General features: G+C 46.3%; 1 protein-coding gene across 1 annotated transcript in view; it reads right to left on the reverse strand.

Annotated features, from left to right (window-relative positions):
* Positions 1-25,687, reverse strand: part of VPS53 (VPS53 subunit of GARP complex) — a 947,455-nt gene that overhangs the window by 607,586 nt on the left and 314,182 nt on the right. The window lies entirely within an intron of this gene.

Genomic DNA, 25,687 nt, shown 5'->3' on the forward strand with positions numbered 1-25,687 from the left:
CTTGCAGAATGTGAATGATCTAACGAACCACTACACTACTTCAGTAACGAATATAGTCAACGCCACCATACCGCTAAAACTGAAAAGAGTTACAGAGAAGGTTAAAAACCCATAGTTCAATGGGACATTGAATGAAGACAGGCAGAAACAGACTTGCGGAAAGAAAATGGAGACAACACCCATATTCCCCTGAACTGAAATCCCTCAGAAAAATCAGAAACAAATACAACAAAAAGATCCTCAACTCCAAAAAGGAATTTATTAGATCAGAACTGGATAACACCAAAAACAGACCACGGAAAGTATTTGAGATCATAAAACAACATTTAAATAAGCAGGCCAAATCTGCCCAAGAAGTCACAAAAACGCAACTACGTTGCGAAGAATTCTCAACCTTTTTCACCGACAAAGCCAACACGCTGGAAAGAGAACTCAGAAATGCATCAGACAACCTTAACTACCATACACCATCATTGTACAGTACCACTTCGAAAAGTGTGGATAATTTGAAAAAAAACAAGGCACAATGGGACATCTTCAAACTATTGGACCAGAATAACGTTGCCAAAACCCTATCAGACATCAAACCTAACAATCACTATAACGGCCCACTACCATCAAAATTCCTGAAATAAATCTGCCATGTCGTGATTCCAATATGGACAGAAATTATAAACGCCTCTCTATCCCAGGGGAACCTTCCAGAATGCCTAAAAACAGGTCCTCATCATCAAAAAACATACAGTGGACCCAGCAGATTCAAATAACTATCGCCCAGTGACCAACATCCCTCTTCTTGCCAAACTAATAGAGAAATGTGTGCAAAATCAGCTGAGCAAACACATCGACAATTTCTCACTATTGGATGACTGCTAATCGGGATTCAGAACAGGACACAGCACGGAAAAGGCAATCTTACACATTTTCGATGATGCACTTCAGGCACTAGATCACAATCAAACTTGTCTGCTTATCCTCCTAGACCTGTCATCTGAATTTGATACGGTAAATCATGAAAAATGACTGAACAGGCTCCATGACAGGATGGGAATATATGGTAAGGTGCTGAATTAGTTTGAATCCTTCCTACAGAATAGAACGCAAAGATTCCTGGTCAACCAATCACTCTCACCTTCATGCCCTAACGCAATTGGAGGCCCTCAAGGATCTTCATTATCTCCATCACTGTTTAACTTGTATATCAAACCCCTTACAGAAATTCTCTGACATTCCAAAATATCTTACCACATGTACGCAGATGACACGCAGATATACATCAAGATCGCGTCCCTGGAAGACATCAACTTAATGAATGAGGTCCTAAAAATGATGCTAAAATGGTTAAATATCAATCATCTGAAGCTAAATGCACATAAGACAGAATTCCTACTAATCTCACCACAAAAGAATCACTCAGAAGTGAAGGAATGGTCCAAAATGATTACGGCGTTAAACTGCACCCCCACTCTAGTTGACTCAGCGAAATCACTAGGAATCACACTGGATGAGAACCTAGACATGAAAGCCCACATCAAATCAATGGCTAAAAGCGCCCGTTTTCATCTGAACTACTTAAGAAAAATGAAACCATTTTTAACCGAGACGGATCTAAAACTCGCAGTAAGATCACTGGTTATTTTGAGGATTGAATATGGATGTACAACGTTAGCAGGTCTACCAAAAATTTCCACGGCACCATTAAAAGCATGCCTCAATGCAGCGGCAAGACTTATCACAGGAACGAGGAAATTCGACCATATCTCCCCGCACCTGAAAGCATTAAACTGGCTACCCTACAAAGCCAGAATTCAGCTAAAAATGGCATGTATTACCCACAAAGCGCTTCATTACAATACACCTAGATACCTTGCCCCAAAAAAATTGAAATATCTGGACGAAATGGAGTAGCCGAGAGTGCCAAGGAACTGGTGCTGAGACCACCCATCTACAGGAAGAAAAAAACCTATGATAGAGCGTTCTCAGGAGCGGCCCCCAGAATCTGGAACTCACTTCCCCCGAATATTAGAAAAATTCAAAACACAGCAACATTCAAGAAGGAAACTAAGATCTTTCTAATGAGTAAGTTCCTGCCATAGGCAAGACAGTTCGTCACCAAATCCTTGACATAGAGGTGACCAAGATATAACAACAAGGGAAGTAAAGAGAAAATCACTAGCTTTATGAGGATACCACGGTCGGTACGATACTAACCCTTGGACTGGAGAATATAGAAGGCACAGAAAAAGACACTAAAAACAATCATATACGGGAAGACCTTGTACACCATATATAATTATTCCCTAACCTATCTCAGGACATTGTATATTCGTTTTTAGGTCTCGCTGAACCAACGCGCATGCGTTGTTCTGCAAGAGTATAGTAGGCAAAACAAACTCTTGAAACCAGCGAGTATTGTCCCCAATGCATGTGAGGTACTCAAGCACGACGCTTCCCCAGCGCGTGCTTGGCCTCACTTCTCAATCCCACCCCATATGGTGTTCCCTCCCACTCGCTCGCACATCAAAGGCTGCTGCTCCGCCAATGCTCTCCCGCCCCCCACAGCAATGCTAAGAGCTTGTTTATTTTATTACCGCGCGGCTTTACTTTTACAGCCGCGCGGCGCCAATGCTTGTTGTTTTAGATTTACATAGCAAATATTTTAAGGGCTCGACTTGTTTTGTTAATGCCCGTTTAGTTTATACTTTCGATTTTCTTTCTTTATTGTTTACATTACTTTTGTTGTTCAGGTAAGCAAACATTTATGTACCCAATTTTTTTTACATTTTCCAACATTTTTCTTCATGTACTCATCCCCCATTTCCTTCTTGCGTGACCCAGTCTGTTTTTTCTGTATTCCAGCCTTCTGTAACTGCATTCATAGCACACTTTCAAGCATTCCATTGTTACAGATACACTAATTCTATGGTGCTGTATTTCCCTCTGACCACCCCCTCTATGTTCCTTCTTTTACCTCCCCTCAACCACTATCCCTGTGCTTTTTTAGCCATCCATATTGCTTCTTTTCCCTTCCACAAACACCGTCCATGTTGCTTCTTTCCCCTCAGGCTCTCCGTCCCAGTTTCCTCGAACCCCTATCACCTGTTTCTTCTCCCCTCACTCTCCCCATAATTTTTAGGTCGAGCCTATTCTATCCCGCAGGCCGCCAGCGCTTCCCTCCCACTCCCTCACTCCCCTTCTCCCTCGCCCCATCCGACTCTCTCGTATGTATTTAATTTCCTTTAGGTTTAAAGTATTTTATTGAAGCAGGGTGGGGTAGGACACAAAGGGGCAGGGAACAGGTGAACCACAAGATCCGCGCACCAATGCGCATCATACAGCCAATACAACAATGCAGTTACAATTTTGCAAGAGGCTCCATCCGACTCGGGAGCATAGCTTTCGCACCTGTGGGCACGGACAGACAACGAGGGGGGGGTGGGGGCGGGGGGAGAAAGGGAGGGGAGGGGCGGGATGGGGGGAGGAGAGAAAATCAGGAGGGAGGGGACAAGAGAGAGAACAAATGAAAAAAAAGGGGGAAAAGAAAAAAAAGGGGGGGAAGGGAAGGGAAGAGAGGAAAAGAAAAAAAAAGGGGGGGGGTGAAGGGAGGAGAAACAACCCCGCTCCAAAAACCTACCTAACCAAACTGAACCCCCAACTACCATACCCCAACCCACCCCCTGTACTGTGCCAGCATCTACAGTCTCTACTACTGTGAAGTCTCCATGAATCTCTACTATACAATACCGACCCCACCCGATCAAGCAGGCGGGTTTGGCGGCAGCGTCAGCCTCAACAACCGAAGATATCTAGGGCAGGTGATCTCTCGAAACTCGGAACATAACAGGCTGTGAAAGGGCTCCCACAATTCCTCAAAGGTATCAGTATCCCCCAGGGCTACTAAGGACATCTTCTCCATTCCAAGAACGTGCCATAATCTGTGCAGCCAACCAACTACAGAGGGAAGTGTTGTAGTGCGCCAGTGTATGAGAATATTCTGCACCGCTGATCCCAGCGCAATTGCGATCTGTCTACCCCTCTTAGACCTAAGGGGATACATCAACCCATTCGGCAACCCCAACAGGACATAGGCCGGGAATCTAGGCAGTTCTATCCCAAAGCATTTGTCCACCTCGCTCAGGACCTCTTCCCAGTAAGGAGCCAGCAGGGGGCAATCCCATAGTATGTGTGTTAGTGTACCAGTGTTGCCACAGTTGCGCCAGCACGTCCCTGGTATCGCCCTATCCATCTCGTGCAGTTTCTCCGGAGTGCGGTACCAGTAGGTCGAGATTTTAGTAAAGGTCTCTGTAAGACCCGTGTGGTAGGCCAAGTGGCGCGCGCGGTAGGAGATGTGGTCCCATTCTTTATGACTCAGCTCGCGCCCGAGCTCTCGCTCCCATCGTTCCCGACCGGGGTTGTGAATGTGAAATGAGGGGGGCTGCAGCATTTTATACAGGTCTGAGATCAGTTTGGCGTCCGACGTGCGAGTAATTAACCAACGCTCATACTCCGTGATTTCCCGGTGTGCCGCGTCGCGCACTTGGGGTTGTAATGCCCAGTGGCGCGCCTGCATGTATCGCATGCGCTCCGTTTCGGGGAGGCCATAATCCCTCCTCAAGTCCTGGAAGGAGACAACTCCCTCAGGGGAGTACAAGTGGTACAGAGTGCAGCAGCGGGCCACCCGCCAGCGCTCATAGGCACCCTGTTCCATCCCCGGGCCGAAGTCCGGGTTGCCAATGAGCGGCGTAAAGGGTGAGGGGAAGGTGGTAAGCTCGCATCTGGCAGCCACCGAGTCCCACGTCTGGAGCGGGACCCGCGTTACCAAAGACGCGTAAAGATTGGGGGGCCGATGGGCTCGCCTCAAGAATGGCACTTCCTGCAGCGTCCTACCCGCCACCGCCTGATCCTGGAACAACCAGTGTTTATCAGACTCCCACCGGCTCCATTCCACGAGATATCGGAGCTGAGCGGCCTGAAAATATTTCCGCAAGTCCGGTATCCCCAGCCCTCCGGATTCCGGTGATAGCATAGCGATGCCCCTCTTGATCCTCGGCCTGCGGCCCTGCCACACGAACCGTGCAATGGCAGTCTGAGTCTCCGCAAGCCACCCCGCAGGGGGATGGAGCGGTAACGCTCTGAAGAGGTAAAGCACCTGAGGCAGGAGGGTCATCTTCACCGCGGCCACCCTACCCAGTAGCGACAGCGTGCCCTTATCCCACCGGCCCAGCTCCTCCCTGATTTTCGTGCCTAGAGCTGCGTAATTGGCCGTGACCATCTCCGGGAGGGAGGGCGCCAACAGGATCCCCAAGTACGGGATCCGGTCCTTGGACCAGCTCAGAGGGTAAAGCCTCTGCAGTTCCACTCTAGTGGCAGCAGTAAGCGAGATGTCTAGGGCGGCTGACTTACCCAGGTTCACCTTGAAGCCCGCCACGTCAGCGAATAAGTTCAGTTCCTCCACACAGGCCGGCAGCGATCTCCGCGGGTCATCCAGCGTCAGAATGACATCGTCCGCGTACAGGCTAATCGCATGACGAAACCCACCCATCTGGACGCCGATAATGTCAGGGTTCTGCCTAACCCTCTGGGCAAATGGCTCCATGTACAAAGCAAAGAGCAAAGGGGAGAGCGGGCACCCCTGTCTCGTGCCCCGCTCAATGGGGAAGGGTCGAGAGCTGCCGCCGTTCACCCGGACCACCGCAGATGGGAACCGGTAGCAATTGAAGATCAGATGACGGAACTTCTCCCCCATCCCAAATTTGCTCAGGACTTTCTCAAGGTAGGGCCAGTGCACCCTGTCAAAAGCCTTCTCCGCGTCTATGGACAGGAGCATCCTCTCTCCAGGGATCCTGGAAGCCTTCTCGAGAATGTGTGTCACCCTTTTCGTATTATCTACCGTTTGCCTACCGGGCACGAAGCCCGCTTGGTCCGAGTCAACCATGCCGGGGAGGTGCAACGCCAGGCGTGCAGCTAAGATACTGGTGAACACCTTCAAATCAGTGTTCAGCAGCGAAATGGGACGATAGGACCCGCAGGCGGTCCTGTCCTTGCCCGGCTTAGGGATCACTGAGACCGTGGCCTGGAGAAATTCGGAGGGGATGGCTCCCGGTTCTGCGAAGGAGTTAAAGAGGCGAGTCAGCAGAGGCGCCAGTTCCTGACAGAAGGTTTTGTAAAACAGCGGGATGAAGCCATCCGGTCCCGGGGCCTTGCCCAGTTTGAGCCGGGATATCGCCGTGACCACCTCCTCGATACGTATGTCACGCTCCAGATACTGAGCCAGATCCTGTGTCAGCGACGGGAGCGGGACCGAGTCCAGATAGTCCCCCTCAGCCTGGGCCGAAGGGGGCTCCCCGGAGTAGAGGTCCGCATAAAAGCCGCGGAAGACGTCCGCTATGTGCTCATCGGTCGTGACTCTGCCTCCGGCCGGGTCCAGTAGTTCCTTCACTCGGTGCTGCTGGTGCTGCACCCTGAGTTTGTTAGCCAGGAGCCGCCCACACCGATCGCCCCCTGTGTAATATTTGTGCTTCAGGCGGAGCACCGCGTACTCCGCCCGATCTGTGTCAAGGGCCGCCAGGAGCTTCCGCGCCGCCTTCAGCTGCCTCCACACCCTGGGGGCCCCTGTCCTGTGATGAACCTGCTCCAGCTCCCTCACCTGCCGGGTAAGCTCATCTCTCTTGAGTTGTCGGTCCCTATTCTCGGCAGCGGAAATCGCGATAAATTCGCCTCTGAGCACGGCCTTTAGGGCTGCCCACTGTGTCGCGCGGGAAGTATCCCCATTATCGTTCACGGTCTGAAAAGCCAAAATGGCCGCCCTGATCTGATCCACCACCGACCGCCTATGCAAAAGCGTGTCTCGGAGCCTCCAGACCCCCCTCGGCCGAGCCACCGGCGGAAGAGTAAAAACGCCCTCCACCGGAGCGTGGTCAGAAAGAGAGAGGACCCCCATGTCCGCATTCGAAGCCAAAAGAAGCAGTGGGCCCGACACTAGGAGATGGTCTAAGCGCGCATAAGATCTATGGGCGTATGAGAAGTAAGAGTATGCGCGGGTGGTGGGGTGGAGGCGGCGCCACATGTCGTGCAGGTCCAGCTCCTCAAGTCGAGTTCGAATCGAGCCCGAAAGCTCACCCAACTGATGGCGCCGCTGCACAGACCTATCCAGCGCCGCGTCGAAAACCAGGTTCAAATCACCCCCCAACACTATGTGCCTATCAGAGGTGGATGCAACGTCGTCCAAGGCCCTGTGTAAGAATTGGTCCTGATGATCATTGGGGCAATAAACGGAGCCCACAGTCAGTGCTAAGCCCCCCACCTTAATCCTATATACTAGAAGTCTCCCTTTCTGTTCTGCTACCTTGCTCACGACCTCACCCCTGAACCCTCTAGAAAACAAAATGGCCACCCCATCCGTCTTGGAGGTGCTAGAGGAGAAGAGCTGTGTGGGGAACTTGGGGGTACGCATCCGCGAGCAATCCTTAGCCAGCAAATGGGTCTCCTGCAACAGGCAGATGTCCGCTTGTGAGTTTTCCAACAGGGATAACACTGCCCGCCGCTTAACCGGATTATTCAGCCCTTTCACATTGAGAGTAAGCACCTTAAGAGCCATCAAAGAGGGAGTTCAAGGAGCACATATCAAGAAGCAAAACCCCGCCAGCAAACACAGAAGGCACCCTTCGAGGCCTCAAAACAGAGCAACATTGAATCAACCACTGGCACAGTACAGTCCCCGAACCCCAACACCCCACAACCAAAACCCCCCCCCCTGCCCCTACACCACCAAATCCACACCATCCCCCGCTACTGGCCCCCCCTCTAGGTCCCAAAATCAAAACATCTGCCCGCCCGCCCCAACCCCTTTCCCCGCTTCTCAAACTTTCCAAAAAAGACATTGTCCCAGTCCGGCCCGAAACGGGCAAGGCCGTGGTAAGTCAACCTAGTGGACGTTCAGCCACCACCTCCAGCACTCGCCCTTCCTCCCAGCCCACCCCCCGGAACCCCGCACCTGCAATAAGAATGAGCTAAAGTAGACTCCCCCCGGAGTGAGTTCAGGCCGTCAAGGCCACTTCGCCAGTCGCCGCCACTCTGGAGGCCTCTTGGATGGCAGCCGCCATTTCTGCCCGGATTGCAGGCGAGCCCGGGCGCTCCGCCAGAGGAGAGGCCCCCCCCTCAGCTTGTTGCCATCCATTACGAGTGCTGCGCCTCCGCCGTGGGGCCGGGGTATCTGTGTCCGATGCAGTGAGGCCCAACACCGCGCAGACATCTTGAAGGGACCGAAGCTGATGCAAGACACCGTTCCACCTGAAGATCAGACGGAAAGGGTGCCCCCAGGAGTATTGTGTCTCATGCTCTCGAAGGAAGTCCGTGGCGATCTTGAAGGATTTCCTCTTCTGTAGCGTGACTGTGGATAAGTCCTGAAACAGGGTCACAGGGTGGTCCCGGAATCGGAAAGGTTGCTGCCCTCGTGCCTCTCGGAGGATCCGCTCCTTCAAGGGAAAGTTCGGGAGGAAGGCCAAAATGTCCGGAGCGGGCGCCGTGGCTCTGCGGGGGCGACCCACCCGATGTGCCCGGTCAATGCGAATCCGAAAGTCCTCCGACTCTCCCAGGATCGCACGGAAGAGGGCCACCAGATATGCAGTCACGTCTTCACCCTCCTCACCAGACGGCACACCGCGGACCCGTATGTTGTTCCGCCTGGACCGATTTTCAAGGTCCTCGGCGTGGGCCTGTAGCTCAATCTGTTGCTCCCGTAGCCGCAGGACCTCCTGCTGCAGATGGGTGATCTCCTCATCCCTGGAGTGACCCGCCTCCTCCACTGTGTTCACACGGTCCCCCAGGGAGTCCATCTCTCTCCTCACTTCGCGGACTTCCCCGGCCACCTCACGCTTGAGTGTTTGGAAGTCCTCCCGAAGGGAGCTAAACAGGGACTCGAGAAATGACCTCGTCACCGGGGGCTCTCCACCGTCTGCCCCCCTGGTTGGTGCCGGGGAGGTCGCTGCAGGCTGGGCACCTCCGCTGCGTAGGGCGCCCCGTCCCAGCATTTCCGGCAAGGTCCGGTCGCCCCGTCGCTGCCCCCTGGCATTCGACATTGTAGATTAATAACGGACACTGAGGCTCACTGAACAGCAAAGAAAGCAGCTATATGCCAGCCGGGAGCAGCCCACACAAAGAGCACCAGGAGGGCCGAGCTGCCCGGCCGAACTTCACAAAATGGCCGCTCAGTAGTGTCGAGGGGACAACGCCCAAGATGGAGACCCTCTCTCCATCTCCGATCTGAGATCCAGAAATCCGGCCAGTGGGCTAAGTCACAAGGCAACGTTCGCCGGGGTCCACTGCTTCAGGGAAAGATCTTCCCCGGGAGACTCGTTCCACAGTCCCGCACAGATAACTAGCCGAGGCGATCTCCTCCAGCGGGCCTCGTCAAGCCACGGGCTGGCGTAGTGAGGTGATGCCGACTCCGCCTCCGCTCTGCACCTCCGCTCCGTTCCGCTCCGTACAGCCGCTGTCGGACAACTCCGAGCCGCTCGCGGAGCCGTCGCCGACTCCCACTCCAACAGCTCATGCACCGCTGCGGGCTTCACACCTCGGAGGCCGGTCGCTTCGTCGCGCTCCGAGGGTTGGGAGACTCGCGGCTTCCAGCTCTCACTCGGGCCGTTCAGCGGGCTCCGACCTGGGCTTCACCGGCCAAAATCTCATCCCCGACGGCGCAAACCAGGCTCAGCAGGCTCTCTACACCTCCACCGTGAGCACCAGGCTCAGTTGCCGCTTGATCCGGGGGGGAATCAGCGGTTCCAAGCGGTGCAGGAATTCAGGGGTCCGGGAGCTCTCGGCAAGTGCGACCGCTCAGCCCGCCATCTTGGCCACGCCCCCTTTAATTTCCTTTAAAGCGTTACTCATCCCAACGTAGGGTGTCAGAGCGCTTTACACTACACATGTATGTGCACATTATGAAGTGTGTAAATCCGTCTATATCAAATGTTGCTGTGACATATGTCAACAGTTCCCTTTCACACAGAGCCTTCGCAGATCCCAAGTATTCACTTCCCCCCTCACACCTTTTCTCACACCTCCTGCTTCTCATACAAACTTAGCCGCAAACTTTTTGCACTAACAGCCTTCTCCTTTTCACGCACACTTTACTCCCGCTTCGTTTCCCTTTTATTTTTCTGCCCCAATGCATTTCGTACACTCATTTAACAACAGAATTATATTATTATATAAAGAAGATATGTGTCGTCTTGTTTTTTTATTGTAATGCGAACTCGGCCTGAAGGTATCTGAGCGCTTCACACGAGCACCCGTTACATTACAGAAGGATGCATTAATTTTTTGTAGGCACAGGGAGATTAAGTGATTTGCCCAAAATCACAGGCTGTTGAGTCGACGCCGAGATTATTCAGTCCTTGCTCTTCAGTCTATCAGGTTTAAAAAGGCTCGGCAATGGAAAAATAAAGAATGCGCTGTGTAGATAACAGCCATGAACAGGAAAATTATATGAAAGGAGATTTTTATTTATTTATTTCTATATGCGCACAAACTGCTGGGTCATACATACAAGCACACTACATTAATTAAAATTACTTGGTAAAAATAGGTTTGTTTCAGATACGACATAGAATAATAATTACACAGTGCTCGTCCTGGCAGAGAGCAATGAAGCCTGTAAGAAACAGCCATATAATTTGAATTTCTCATCTCCGCCCCCTTCCGTTAATGGTCCTCCCCCTCCCCCAGCACAGAGCGCGCATCGCTTGTTCTCTGATGTATTCTCGTCGTTGGCCTCTGACTCGTATTTATCTTCTCTCGTACTCTTCCATCTCTCGCCTTCCTCCTGTTTTCTTTACTATCGCTCCTCAGTTTATCTTCCTCATTCTCCTTACCTCCGCATTTTATTTTCTCATAGTTTCTTTGCCTCTTACTTCATTTCTCTCTCCTGCATTTCTCTGCCATTCTTTTACACTTTTTTCGCTGTTTATTCGTTTTCTCCTCAGTTTCATTCTAATTGACTATCCTCTTTTTCATATTCTATCTTTTTCAGTCTCGCGCCCTTTTCTGGCTTGTCTCTTCCTCTCATTCGCTGTCACCCTCCTGCTCTTTTTTTCCCCAGTGATCCGTTTTTTTCCCACTTGTCCTTCCCTCAACACCCTTCCTTTTTCCATTTCCATGTTTACTCGATCTGTATTGTTCTTTTCCATGCCACCCTCCCCCTGCGCCCTCTCGCCTTAGTCTTCCCAGAACACGTCTCTCCTTGGGGGCGAATGCCTCTCATTTCTAAAAGGGAAGACACGTTTTCTGTGAATAGCGAGCTGTGCCAACAATACAAATGGGTCGCCGATGCAAGCCCAGGAGTCACCACAACCACCACCACCACTGCAATTCACCTGCACTCAATGCAGCGTACACTCCAAATACCACTCAGTGCCACATAATTATATGCTACATATTTACACTGCGCTCAAGGCAACATAAGCTCCAAATACCACTCAGTGCCACATAGTTACATGCCACATAATTACACTGCACTCAATGCAACATACACTCCAAATACCACTCAGTGCCACATAATTACAGGCCACATAATTACACTGCACTCAATGCAACATACACCCCAAATATCCCTCAGTGGCACATAATTACACGCCGCATAATTACACTCTACTGAATGCAACACACAATCCACACAATACCACTTAGTGCCACATAATTATATGCTACTTAATTACACTGCACTAAATGCAACATACACTCCAAACAATACCACTCAGTGCCACATAATTACACACCACATAATTACACTCTACTGAATACAACATACACTCCAGACAATACCACTCAGTGCCAACTAATTATATGCTACATAATTACACTGCACTCAATGCAACACACACTCCAAATACCACTCAATGCCACATAATTACACTCTACTGAATACAACTTACACTCCAGACAATACCACTCAGTGCCACATAATTACACACCACATAATTACACTCTACTGAATACAACATACACTCCAGACAATACCACTCAGTGCCACCTAATTATATGCTACATAATTACACTGCACTCAATGCAACACACACTCCAAATACCACTCAATGCCACATCATTACACTCTACTGAATACAACTTACACTCCAGACAATACCACTCAGTGCCACCTAATTATATGCTACATAATTACACTGCACTCAATGCAAAATACACTCCAAATACCACTCAGTGCCACATAATTATATGCTACATATTTACACTGCGCTCAACGCACCATACACTCCAAATACCACTCTGTGCCACATAATTACACGCCACATAATTACAGTATCTATCGCCCTCACTCTATCTATCTATCGCCCTCACTCGATCTATCTATCGCCCTCCCTCTATCTATCGCATCACGACAGCTTTATTCAGCACCACCACAGCATCACTCAGGCGCTACCACAGCATCACTGAACACCACAGCATTACTCGTCGCCACCACATCACTCAGCACCACTGAATGCCACAGCATCACTCAGCACCACTGAATGCCACAGCATCACTCAACATGCCACAGCATCACTCAGCACAACTGAAGGCCACAGCATCACTCAGCACCACTGAAGGCCACAGCATAACTCAGCACCACTGAAGGCCACAGCATCACTCAGAACCACTGAACGCCACAGCATCACTCTGTGCAACCATTCAACAACAACTGGTTCTAATATGTTCGCTCAATGTTTCAAGCTTTATTACAAATGTCACAAAAAGATGTTAATATTTCACTTCTGTTATTGGATTTATCACAATAAAATACACTGAACATAATCTTCCCAAAAGTTATTTACAAACGTTTAAGCTATTTCCATTATAAATTACAATAACTTTTATTTAAGTATTAATTATTAAAAAAAATAAAAGCCATTGTTATTTGTAATATTAATACATACAAGTCATGTAAATACAACACATATTGCATTACAAATGCTATAGGTGTCACATTTGCGAAAGTTAAAACTATTGGCATTGTAAATGACAAAGCTATTCATTTCGCTATTTTCAAAACCAACACATAAATAAAAAAGTTGTCATTTACAATACCAATACCTCAAACTTTCCAAATGCGAGACCTATTTCATTGCAAATGCTTGTTAACCTTGCACTGTATTTTCATTTATTTTTTATCTTACTTTATTATCCCTCATTAACCCTTTGTGGAAGTATATCTAACTAAATTCTTTACTGTGATCTCTGTATATTTTACAAGACTTGTTTCTAATCTACCTCATGTAATGTTAAGCGCTCTGATACCCAAGGGTCTTGTTCGCGCTATAGAAAACTTTTCAATAAATAAATAAGAAAACAAATTGCATTAAAGTCTTTTGAAATACGTGCAAGGGACATTTTCTGCACAAACAAGTCTCTCCTGCATGCAAATAACGATGCAAAACTTTGTAATGCAAACTTTTCAAGAAATTTATCGAAATTTTGCATAACTTGAAATGTGGAATTTTGCATATTTAGCAGCATAATTAAAAGGCTTGGAACTAGCCTATCTAGTTAAGTGGCATACCACCCTGCTTGGACGAGACTCTGAGAAGCCAGGGGTGCCACTCCACTTCACTACAGCGAAAGTAGTATTACCTTATCTATATAAAACAACCGCAAAGGTGCACCACAAAAAGCATAACAATAAGTGCAAATGGTGTTTAAGCACAATGAAGAAATATTTCTCAAAGAGATGTTGATGGTCTTCTTTTAATCTTTATTTTCAGTTAGCAGTAAAACATATACAGCCGACGTGTTTCGTCCCAAGCTGGGACTTCTTCAGGGCTTTGAATTTATGATACGTCGCTTTTGGAGAGAATGTGAGAGGAACCGGGGTCCAAGGGTCGACTTCCCGGATACTGTAATCCTGTTGTGTATTAGTTCATTCCACTGTCGAATTAACAAAGATGGACTGTAAGCATGCTAATGGGTGATGAAGGCAGTGCTTATCACGGTTCCTGGGTGGTGTAAACGGTCTTGCCACCTTAGTTTTGTGTCTGTCTTAAGCCGTCTGAGTCATTTATAGAGCTAGAGGTGGACTGAAGGTCCTATTTGTCCAAGGGAGGAGGGTGTAGGCACTGTGTTCCAGCAGGCCGTTCCTGGTAAAACGGCCGGCGCCCATCCACAGCCCTCGTCCCGACGAAACACCCACAGCGACGTCGCTGTGGGTGCTGGAACACAGTGCCTACACCCTCCTCCCTTGGACAAATAGGACCTTCAGTCCACCACTAGCTCTATAAATGACTCAGACGGCTTAAGACAGACACAAAACTAAGGTGGCAAGACCGTTTACACCACCCAGGAACCGTGATAAGCACTGCCTTCATCACCCATTAGCATGCTTACAGTCCATCTTTGTTAATTCGACAGTGGAATGAACTAATACACAACAGGATTACAGTATCCGGGAAGGCGACCCTTGGACCCCGGTTCCTCTCACATTCTCTCCAAAAGCGACGTATCATAAATTCAAAGCCCTGAAGAAGTCCCAGCTTGGGACGAAACGCGTCGGCTGTATATGTTTTACTGCTAACTGAAAATAAAGATTAAAAGAAGACCATCAACATCTCTTTGAGAAATATTTCTTCATTGTGCTTAAACACCATTTGCACTTATTGTTATGCTTTTTGTGGTGCACCTTTGCGGTTGTTTTATTTGCACTAAAATTCCCTAGGGAATAGGCATAGTGATGATGGGTGCCATCCAGTGTGCACACAATCCCCTTAATTAATTCAAGGGTCAACGAATATCACGGGGAGAAAGTTAGTCAGGTGCTGACTCTAGGAAGGGTCCATCATTATATTCTGTTCTTTATTACCTTATCTATGTCTGCCCATCACCCCATTTATTTCTTTACAGCATCAGGTTTCTATTTTATATGGCAAAAAAGGGATTCACTGATAAATACATTGAGCCTGAAGGACCAGTGGTAGAAAGGGGCACAGCATGTTATAACGCAGTCTAATGAAAGACCCAGCACAAGGCAGGGAATAAAACTTATCTTTATCTTCAGTACTATCTTTTTGAATAGTCCTTAACAGCTTTCTACCTCTGAATAATCCAAGAAGGAACAAAACAAAAGAGGAAATCCCCCAGACCTCCCGCATGATGGTATGCCTGTAGGTGGTTGGCCAGTGACTCATGCTGTAGATGTGTTTGCACCCTCCCGCACTCACTCAATAAGTTCACATCCAATGTTCATTTCTCCCACTAGTTATATCACTCACATAATGAAGGAGGATGTTAACGCACTTAACAGAGAAAACAAAATAATTGTGCATTTGTAATTTAAAGAAGTATTTATTTGACCAGGGAACAATACAGAACAAAGTCACAAATGGTAACAATATTGGGTAGTAACGACTTCTGGTAGAAAGCGTCATAGTATATAATGCAGCTAATAGGGTGGGTGTAATAACTTTCAGATTATAACAGAGGTACAAAGAAAAGAAGGAGTGGGGCTAACAGTAGGGGCGATGACATCCTAAAGGGCAGCGATGAGTCATAGCTCAGGAGGCACAAGGGGAATGCCTAGGTGGTACTAATGTGAGTGCCCATTCAACCACGTGCCAGAAATATAAGAGCATCGCTTCCGGATGCAGCAGTATAGTTCAGTAGTAGACAATTTTCCAGGCGAGTTTTGAATGTATGGGAACGAGGCACCTTGCTTGTTACAAAAGGGTACGTTGACTAACTCGTATGGGCGAACCAGAGAATGAGGAGTTCCCCAATCTTCAGATAGTTCAATCTTCAAACAAAGAGGTCAGTTTGATTTCAACGCTTCGAATATAAAGCGTGCAGAACAAATTGTGCATCGGGTTGGGAGAAGGAGCCATTTCTAGTGTTAGTACTCTTTCAGTAGGGATATATAATTTAGCTTCCCTCACACGAGGACAGCTTATCAGATGAAATTACAGGGTCCTGTTCTTGTGTAATATCAGAAGGTCCAAACCAACAATACTTTGGAGATTTAGGCAGAGTAAACTGCTTTCGATGTTTTTCATTAGATATGCACTTTGTTGAGTTTTTATTTATTTATTTTATTATGGTATTTATACATGTACATACAGTGCACAGGGATAACTCCGTATGGGTAATCATCCTATGCGGTACAAGGTAGGTGGTACATGGTAAGTATTATGGATGGCCCCCTTTTGAAATCCGAAATGTCACACTGTTTGTTGTGTCGGTGGATTCGTTGGAATTGTTTTGTATAGATTTTATATGTTCAATTGTGTATGTTAAATGCAGTCTATGTAATATTTATATAGGAATGTATTCTTTAGAAATAAAGGATTTTCACTTGAGGTTTTCAGGATAGCTGTGATAAAAATAAACCAACAAAAGGGCCTGGACAGAAGAAGTGTCTTCCCAAGAATGTTTACTGGATAGGCTGGATAGGTAATCTTTCCTAGTCATCAAATACTGGAAAACAACCTTGGATATTTTAAGAATCACAAAATTACATGAACTTCATATTCAGGTTGGCTTGCACCATGATAGGACGTGGTTCTGAATGTAAATAAAGACTTTCAAAAGTGTGGCGTAAAGAACAGGATGATTAATCAAAGACCAAGGTGTAATAACCGAAGTAAGTCAGTGGGTAATTATTATGTTTATTTCAACAGCGCCACACCAGAGGGTAGGTAAGGCAGAGATCATAATCATGACAGTTGGGAGTGGATGAGGGATGGAAGGCAGGGTGGAATGTTGGGGGACCAATGGGGACCAATGGGAGGGGAGAGGAGACAATGGGCACTCTCGCGTAGGAGAGCAGGGTGTCACCATCTCGCGCAGGAAGCACGAGAGGGTGAAGTAATGCAACACAACACATCTTCCTCTCTTGAGTGTTTAACAAGTAAATAACACAATGTTATGTACATTAGGAAATAAAGAATGTTTCTCCAACCAGTTTCAATCACAAACAAAATCCTTGTAACGTTTGGGTTTGTGTATGGTTCTCCCTAGCCTTCCCATGACTCTGTGGGGAACAGAAACATTTTCAGAGTCAGAGTGAGAATCATTACCAGTCCTACCAAACCTACCACTGAGACCGTGACCGTCCGACCTGGCTTCAGAGTCAGAGTGTGAGCCACCGTCGCAACTCAGATAGGAAATCGGGGAGCTAGGACTGACTTCAACAGACTGGTCTGAAGAGTGACAACCAGCGGAGTCAGTGATGGGTGGAACATCGTGTGTGACTACATTTCTAAACATGGAACTATGCCCTGAACCAGTCCCATCAAAATCAATCCACAAATCTCTGCAGCAAGAGTTATGTTGAAGTTGATTGTGTACATTGGCTTCATAATGACATCTGGCCAGTCTACTCATGTGCCATACTTTCCCATCACTAAGTCTGGCAGTATTGTTATAAAGTTTGTTGATGCGAAAAGGAGCGGTGAATCTACTTTCTCCTTTTCTTACTTTTTTTTTGCAAGCGAACTTTGACCAGATCCCCAACTTTGAATGCATGTTCTTTTGCACTATGTTTGGAATCGTACCATGCTTTGTAGTATTTTTGCGCCTTGATAATGTTGTTCCTGATGACGTCTGGTGACCATTCCAGTTGCTTAGAAGCTGGCATCCATCCTAGGTCTATACTCAGGGGCTGTCTGCTTCTCATGAGAACGAAAGGTGCAGTACAGGTGCTGGCACAAGGGGAGATCCTCAAGGCCCAGATGAGTTTGAATACTTCTTCTTCCCAGTTGAGGTTGGCATTTCTTGACAATTGTATGTGTCCTTTCAAGACACGATTGAAGCGTTCGGTGAGACCATTTCCTTCCGGATGATATAGTGAGGTGGTGTGATGGGTGATGCAATTTCTCTCAAGGAAAGATTTAAATGTTACAGAAGAAAATTGGGGACCATTGTCGGTGAGGATATACTTGGGTAGCTCTTCGCTCAAGAACAGCTTGTCTAAGAAAGAAATGACCGTTGAGCTGTCAATATCCGAGACAATTTCAATCTCTGGCCACTTAGAGAAGTGATCTATGACAACCAAGATATACTTGATCTCTCCGTCGTGTCCTTCAATGGGTCCCGAGATGTCTAAGCCTAATTTCATTCATGCCATCATGGGGTTTTGGTGAGGGGAACCCTAGATGTTTTTAGGGTTTTATCCGAATCAGAGCATTCCACACAATTTCTTATTTTGATTTCAATTTGCTTGTCAATACCAGGCCACCAATAACTGGTCCTGACCCTTTGCTTAGTCTTTGAAATCCCAAGATGACCAATGTGGCACAGTTTCAGAATTTTGTCTCCAAGTGTGATGGGGGCTATGGCTTTGCCAATCCTGTACAACACACCATTTTCACAACTGAGTTCATTTCTTATTTCCCAATAAACCTTTTATATTTTCTTGAAGGGACGTTTCTCAGGCCAAGAAGTGTTGACAAATCGGCAAATGTCTAGGAGTGCAGAGTCACGAGACATGTGTTGTTCCCATTCCTCCATAGAAATTCCATCAAGGTCAGTGTTGAATAGCAGTGCCACCTTTTCATCATCAACTTGGGTATCCATATCATCGTGTGGAAGAGGTAGTCTGCTCAGGAAATCCGCCACTTTGTTTTTGATTCCAGGCCAATATTGAGCAATGTAGTTGAAATCCAATAGTTTGATAGACATTTTGCTTAATCTCGGTGAAGCATTTTGCAAACCAGAGGCAGAAAGGATTTTGATTAAGGGTTTGTGATCCGTGCGCAGATGTACATTATATCCCCAAATGGAAGCCCTGAAGTAATTGAGCGCCCATGAACAGGCCAACATTTCACGCTCAATTACTGAGTATTTCTCTTCAGAAGAGGTGAGTGATCTCGAAGCAAAAGCTATAACCCATTCATTGTTCGAGGTGTTTTTCTGTGCTAGCACAGCACCCAGACCTCTGTTGCTAGCATCAGTGGTGACACATATTTAAGCATTAGGGTCAAACCCTTTAAGAAAAGGTGCATTACCGATTTCTTTCTTGATTGTGTCAAAGGTGTTCTGACAATCCGTGGCCCACTCAAACCTTGTTCTGTTCTTTAGTAATTGTCTTAGATTGTACATTTTTTCTGAAAAATTTCTAATGAATTTCGAATAATATTCAGTTAGACCAAGGAAGGCTCTAACATCTTTGCTGGAAGGACAAGGAGCGTTCAAAATGGCATCGACTAAGCCTTGTTTGGGTTTGATGCCTTCATGACTGATCGTGTGCCCTAGATATACTACCTTGTTCTGGGACAGTTTACATTTATTTAACTCCACAGTTAATCCATGCATTTTCAATTTGTTAAAAACTTGCCTAAGGCGTGTGTCATTTTCCAATTGGTTGCTACCCATGACCAGGATATCAACTTGGAAAAACCTGATACCGTCTACGCCTTCAAAGATAGAAGTCATGACTCTTTGGAAGAGCACAGCGGCCGAGGCTAAACAAAACGGTACCCTGGTAAAACGGTAACAACCAAATGGGTTGATAAAAGTGGTGTATTTCTTGCTGTCCACATGTAGGGGAATTTGGTGATATGCAGATTTTAGGTCAATAATAGAGAATACAAGCATATCATTGGTAGCATTAAACATTTCACAAATGCGTGGAAGCGGGTACTGATCAACAATTATGTTTTTGTTAAGATCCCTGAGATCAATGCAAAGTCTGATTTTCCCATTCGGACGTTTAACCACCACTAAGGGAGAAACCCACTCAGAAGACTCCACTTCTTCTATTATTCCGTCTTTGACTAATCTGTTCAGCTCAAGTTGAACATCATTTGATTACTGAAACTGGCAAATGTCTTACCTCGTGAATACAAGGGATGGCAGAGTCTTTTAATTTTCAATTTTATGTTGAAAACTGTTAAGAAAACCAACCTTACCAGAGAACATTTCTGGAAATTCTTTGTGGATGGTGGACGACTCGTCGACAGACAAAACAGGGTCAGCACTATTGGGGCTGAGAATTATGCCTAGATCAGCTTGATCACTCCAACCAAGTACCAAGGGTCCTTTCTTAGCAACAAAGAGTCTACAAACTGCCTTCCTGTTTTTGAATTCAAACTCTAATTCACAAGTTCCTAAAAACTCAATGTTGTTGCCTGTGTAGCTTCTAGCAATGATATTTGATTTTTCAAGCGATGTTCCAATTTTATCTGTGAACTGTTGTTTCCAAACATTTTAATTTATTATAGTGAAAGGAGACCCCTAATCAGTCATAACGTTCACTGTCACCCCACCCAATTTAACATCACACATTGGTGTTTTCCTCTTAGTGGGTGTGAGTTCCAGAACATCATATTCAATGGAGAATACGTAATTTATGCTATCAGAATCAGAGAACTCAGAATTTTCCTCCGTAGTCACTCTCCTCTTGAATGTGTTTGACATGTTTGCTTTGACTGAAGGATTTTCTATTGCATGCTTTAGCAATGTGACCTGTCAAACCACATGAGGTGCATTTTTGATATCTGGCAGGACATTTCACGGAATCAGCTAAATGGGAGGGAGACCCACAGCGAAAACATTTGAGTTCAGAGAAATCTTTGTTCTTAATGCTGTAACTCTTCTCCATTCTATGTTTGGACTTAGGAAGTTCACCTTTCTTGTAATGATCATGGGAGATTTCACAAGTATTAACTTTCTTCCTCAGTTTTTTAGCATTGGATAAATTGATGGCATTGACTAACACAGGCTCATCTAACACTGCTTTGGCACATCTGCCTGTAAGTTCTGCCTTTTTAACCAAAGCAACAACTTCCTTTAAAGAGGATTCCCCATTCACCCAGAGTTTGTCTTGTATATTTGGATTGCTGGCATGCATGACTATCTGATCACGAAAAAATTCCTCTTGTAGTTGCCCTAATCTGCAGGTTAAGGCTAAATTGTTCAAAGCAGCTACATAGTCATCAATGCGTTCATCTTTACCCTGTTTCCTCCTTGAAAATTTGTAACAGTCAACAGCAACACAAACAATGGGCGAGAAATGGGCATCAAGATCATCTAAAGCATGTTGATAAACATTGCCACCTTCCTCACTTTCTTTTCAATGTTGTTGTACGTTTTAACCCCTTAAGTGCTGCCTCGGTGCATTGGCCGACGGCAGCACTACCTCCCCAGTGCTGCGCACGACCATTGAACGTCCATTCAGCACTAGTTCTAATGGACAGCGCAGCACTGGGGAGGAATGTGTAATAGCAGCTATGAGGGTAGCATCCCCAGGACGGAAGCATCCATCCCTTTTTTGGTACCAGAAAGTAGCTGGAATAGCAACCACAATTTACTTCTGACACTGGCACCCTCTCAATAGCTCCTTTGGCCAGTAGATGCAGTACTTCCTGCCGCAAGACGCAAGGTGGTCCTCCTTCAGCCAATCTGGGGACGGAGAAAGGGATGGCACAGTTTATTGGCATAGGAAGGCATAACCCAGTTGGACAATCTGGAGCACCCATTTGTCTGTTGTAATCTCCCTCATGCTTTGCCCCCAACTAGATGCCCATGCTGGATGGAGGGCAAACTAAAGAGGCTTTGAGAGTGCAGTTGCCGTCAGGGGAGCAGATTGGGTGGACCACTGGCTTTGGGCACTACAAGGTTTGTGTGAGCTGTGTCCATGGCCGCAAAAGCACTGAGCCTGCTGGCCGTGGTGGCTAGGGGGGAAAGGACATGGCTGATAGCCCCTACCATAGCGACAGATGGGAATTAAGACAGAGAGCCCTAACGACCTATTAGTGGCCCTACTGTCCTTGAATCTCTTCAAGGCTTAATAAGTCTCCGAAGAGATGTTTTCCTCAAAGGACACGTCAATAAGCATCCCTTGGAAATTACCCTGAAAAGATAGTATTCTTCAATCAGGTGCGACTTCAAAGTGCCACAGAAGAAGCAATTGCTGTACCGAAGCCCAACCCGCATCTGATCGTGAAATTTGCTGCTTTTCACCAGTCAGCAATAGACTGGGAGAGGATTGCCTGAACCTCATCTAGGACCATAGGCAGCACTTGTGCAACCGTATCCCACATAGTATGGGAATAACAGCCCAATAAGCCCCCAGTCCTCACAGACCGCAGTGCCAGACTAGCAGAAGAGAAAATTCTCTTACTGAATGTACCCAGCCTCTTGGATTCCCTATCTGGTGATGTGGCAGGGAACGAGCCAGGATTGATTTAGGAAGCGGAGGTTCTCAGGGATAGGGTGACAGGAGAGGAAGGTTGGGTCACTGGGCGAGGGGTGATGGTAGCGATCCAGTAGGGCCTGCACTGGGCTTGCACTTGGCTTGAGAAGGACATCGTTGAGGGCTTTATTGGATAGTAGTAAGGGTTCTGATGGGGATACCCCCATAGAAGCATCTCTGTCTAGACATTTGTTTTCACTTGAACTGTGGGCAGTTGCACATCCAGGACCTCACCCACCTTGTGGACCACTATTGCAAAAGAAGCCCATTCCTCCATACCCACTGTGGGAGGAAAGAGGATGCCAGTGTCTTGGGAGGTGTCCATACCACTGGCACCAGCCAGGTCTTCATATCAGTTATCATCATCTATGGACTCTGCTAGATGGTCAGTGTAGGTACTGAGATCTTCAGCTACACTCTATTCATGTTCCTCAATAAGCCCTTCAGTGAAATAGGGCTCAGTCTCCAATTCAGGATGTGTGGGCCTGGTCGGAGACGCTAATGAGCATCCACAGCACTGGGATAGGGGTCCCTCGAATGGTCTCTGAAGGAGTTCTCAAAGTCGCGGCTGGGGCCGACCCGGAACTACCATAATTTCCTAAAGGGTCGACGGGCCCTGAGGGCGGACCCGCAGGCAAAGCCCCAGTCGAAGACCCTCCACAACCCGTGGGACCTAAGGAGCTGCAGAGGGGTTCAATGACCTAAAAATTAGGCTCCTTGCACATTAAACTCAAAGCTGGGCGGTGGTCGTGTCGGCTTCAAGAAATTTAGAGACGTGCAGAAGGGACCCAGTTTCCAATGCCGGTTGCACAGGGGCCGTCTGTGAGCAAGATAAGGATTTGTGACATTGTTCCCTTACATCGGCTGAAGAATGGGAGCAGAACGGAGAAGTCAAGTCAAGTCAAGGAAAGGCTTATTTAGAACGACGGTCTTTACATAACACACAAATTAAAAATATAACCACATTATAATGTGCATTCTCAAATTTACATAAACAATTTACCACAATTAAAATTAATCTACTAAAACCCTAATAAAGCCAAGATATCTTAAAAATACACAGTTATATTTACACCAACCTCATAACTCCATTATACCTCATTGTTATAAATTACCTAAAAACTAAACTAATCTTGATCGCCCATTCAGGGCCTTTTTAACTGCAGTCATACACTTTCCAATAGCAATTTCCAAATAAAGCATATCAGTAAAAAGTTCTACAGCAAGGGCAGCACCTTTAAACAAACCACTAAAATGTGCAAAATATCACATTTTGTGCTCAACTCACATGTACAATTTCTTCCGGGTTAGATCATTTCCATTATTATCTTGTTATTTGTATAACAAGGGTTAACTCCAATCCTTACTCTTATCAATTCACACCTAAACCAACGATTTAGTAATATAACTATATACGGAAACCATGCTTCATTCTGCCAAGAATTTAACATAAATTGCACCAGATTTTCACCCCCCTCCACCCCCCATATACTAATAATAATAATAAGAAGAAGAACTTCATGGTCAACTCATGGAGGGCCTGGAGTTCGTAGTCTTACACAGCGAACATGACGTGGAGTCGTGGTCCCTCTTCAGGCACCACAGACATAACAAGCGGGGTCCATCACAGAAATATGTCTATTACAGACTTCAGAAGGTTTGAAACTCGTGGGTTTCTTTGTGGAAATCTCTCAGAAAGAATATGGACTAAACATCGAAAGAAGTCAGTCAAAGAGCAACTGAGGAGATTGTTCCATATCAATGCTGATAACTCAGAAAAGAAGGAACAGTGGTCAGCGTTCTGGGTTTGTGCCTATATAGGCACCGAGCATGTCACTTCTGGCGGAGATGATGCCAACGAGGCCACAAGAAGCCGAATGATGCCACCTACCGGAGCACAAGGGGATTGCTAAAAATGTCCGAGTCCAGTCTGACAGCTGGAAATATTCTAAGGTAAGGAATCTGTAGCTAGAAGTCCCTATCAGATGCAAAATATACACCTACAATTCCACCAACTCTACCAGATCGGTAAAAAATCATGGAGCATTAGCAGGGACTACTGGGATGTCAGTAGACCTAAATACTAAAGTCTGTGTAGGGTCATTGCCAATCACTCTGTATTTTTAAGGTGACGTTAATGCTATTGATCCAGGTCTGCTGAAATATTCAAAGTAAAGTTAGATCATGGCAATCATGGGCATTGCAATCTGTTAATGATTGGACACTGTGAAAGTCTCTTGTTTCCTTTTCGATTGCACAATGAAAGGGTGAACCTGCAATTAGTAGGCACAGGTAAGTTGTCAAGTGTCTTATTAAGAGGGTCCCAATTAGGAGGAAAAGGCCACAAAGGGAAGGAAACCCTCACTTACAAATACTGGCAGACCTTGACTGACCATGATGAATAAAGATGTCCTAACTAACCCACTAGAGCCCAGCATCAACCCAAAATAAACCTGACTTTAGCCAAAGCCGATACCCTACTTTTAAAAACTGCCCGTGAGGAGCCAGTTATGCTGTAAACGAATTGATTCCTGTAGATCAAATTTGGCCATGGTTGTGATTTGTTATCACTTAACTGAAAACCGCCTCATTCCTCATCAAGCCAGGTGCCAGCTGATCTCCTTCAAAGATCTCTGCAGTCTCTTTCTTCTTGGAAATATCAATTGTTGTAGTTTGTCTTTAATGTCCAGCATCCCACACTATATCATAGATTCCATATCCAAAGCCCTGGCCTTTTTGTTAAGCCTCACCTCTCCTGCAAACCTGTTGAGGAGAGTTCTTTTACACAGGCTGAACTGAACTGTGTATTGTAATAGCAAAGGTGTCTATTTGAATGTGCTGCAAAGCAATAATAATTACGTTTTAGCTGCCCTACGTAAAACAAATAAAAGTCCTGATGAAAATTGTAAAAATGTAATACCGCAATCTGTCTGATATACTTTATTACGTGCCTTCCACCATATGGCTTTACTGAAACACCCATCTAAAGCACTATAGAACGATCTGAACATCCTCATCTTCCCAGGGGGATCTAGTTTAGTTCAATATGCAGATAATCTGTTAGTTGCCTATGATTCCTTTGACAAATGTAAGATTGACTCCCTGTATATTCTCACTGAAGTAGAAAAGAAAGGATATAAAGCTTCTAAAGAGAAATTACAGTTTTATATCCACTTTGTTTACTATCACGGTCATACATCTTAGTGGGGAAAAAGGTACCTTTCTGCACACCATATATAGGTCATTCATAAGTTGCCTAAATGAGTCACAGTCTCTCTTGTATGCACGCTATTGAGGAGGGCAAATCACTGCACCCATGAATATTGGTATTAATAAACACTGTTAAACCTTTCCAAACTTTTGTAAAGGAAGACTTCCTTGAACCATCACATTGGTTTTCATTGAACTGTTGTATTGGTCCATGGAGGCAGCACAAGTGTTTGTGACTATGACAAGCATTATCCTCTATTCCTGGTCTAGGACTGCCTTACTGTAACAAACCCTTCATGCTCTACTGCCAGG

Source organism: Lissotriton vulgaris, chromosome 2_1, assembly GCF_964263255.1.
Source record: "Lissotriton vulgaris chromosome 2_1, aLisVul1.2, whole genome shotgun sequence".
Taxonomy (NCBI): Eukaryota; Metazoa; Chordata; class Amphibia; order Caudata; family Salamandridae; genus Lissotriton; species Lissotriton vulgaris.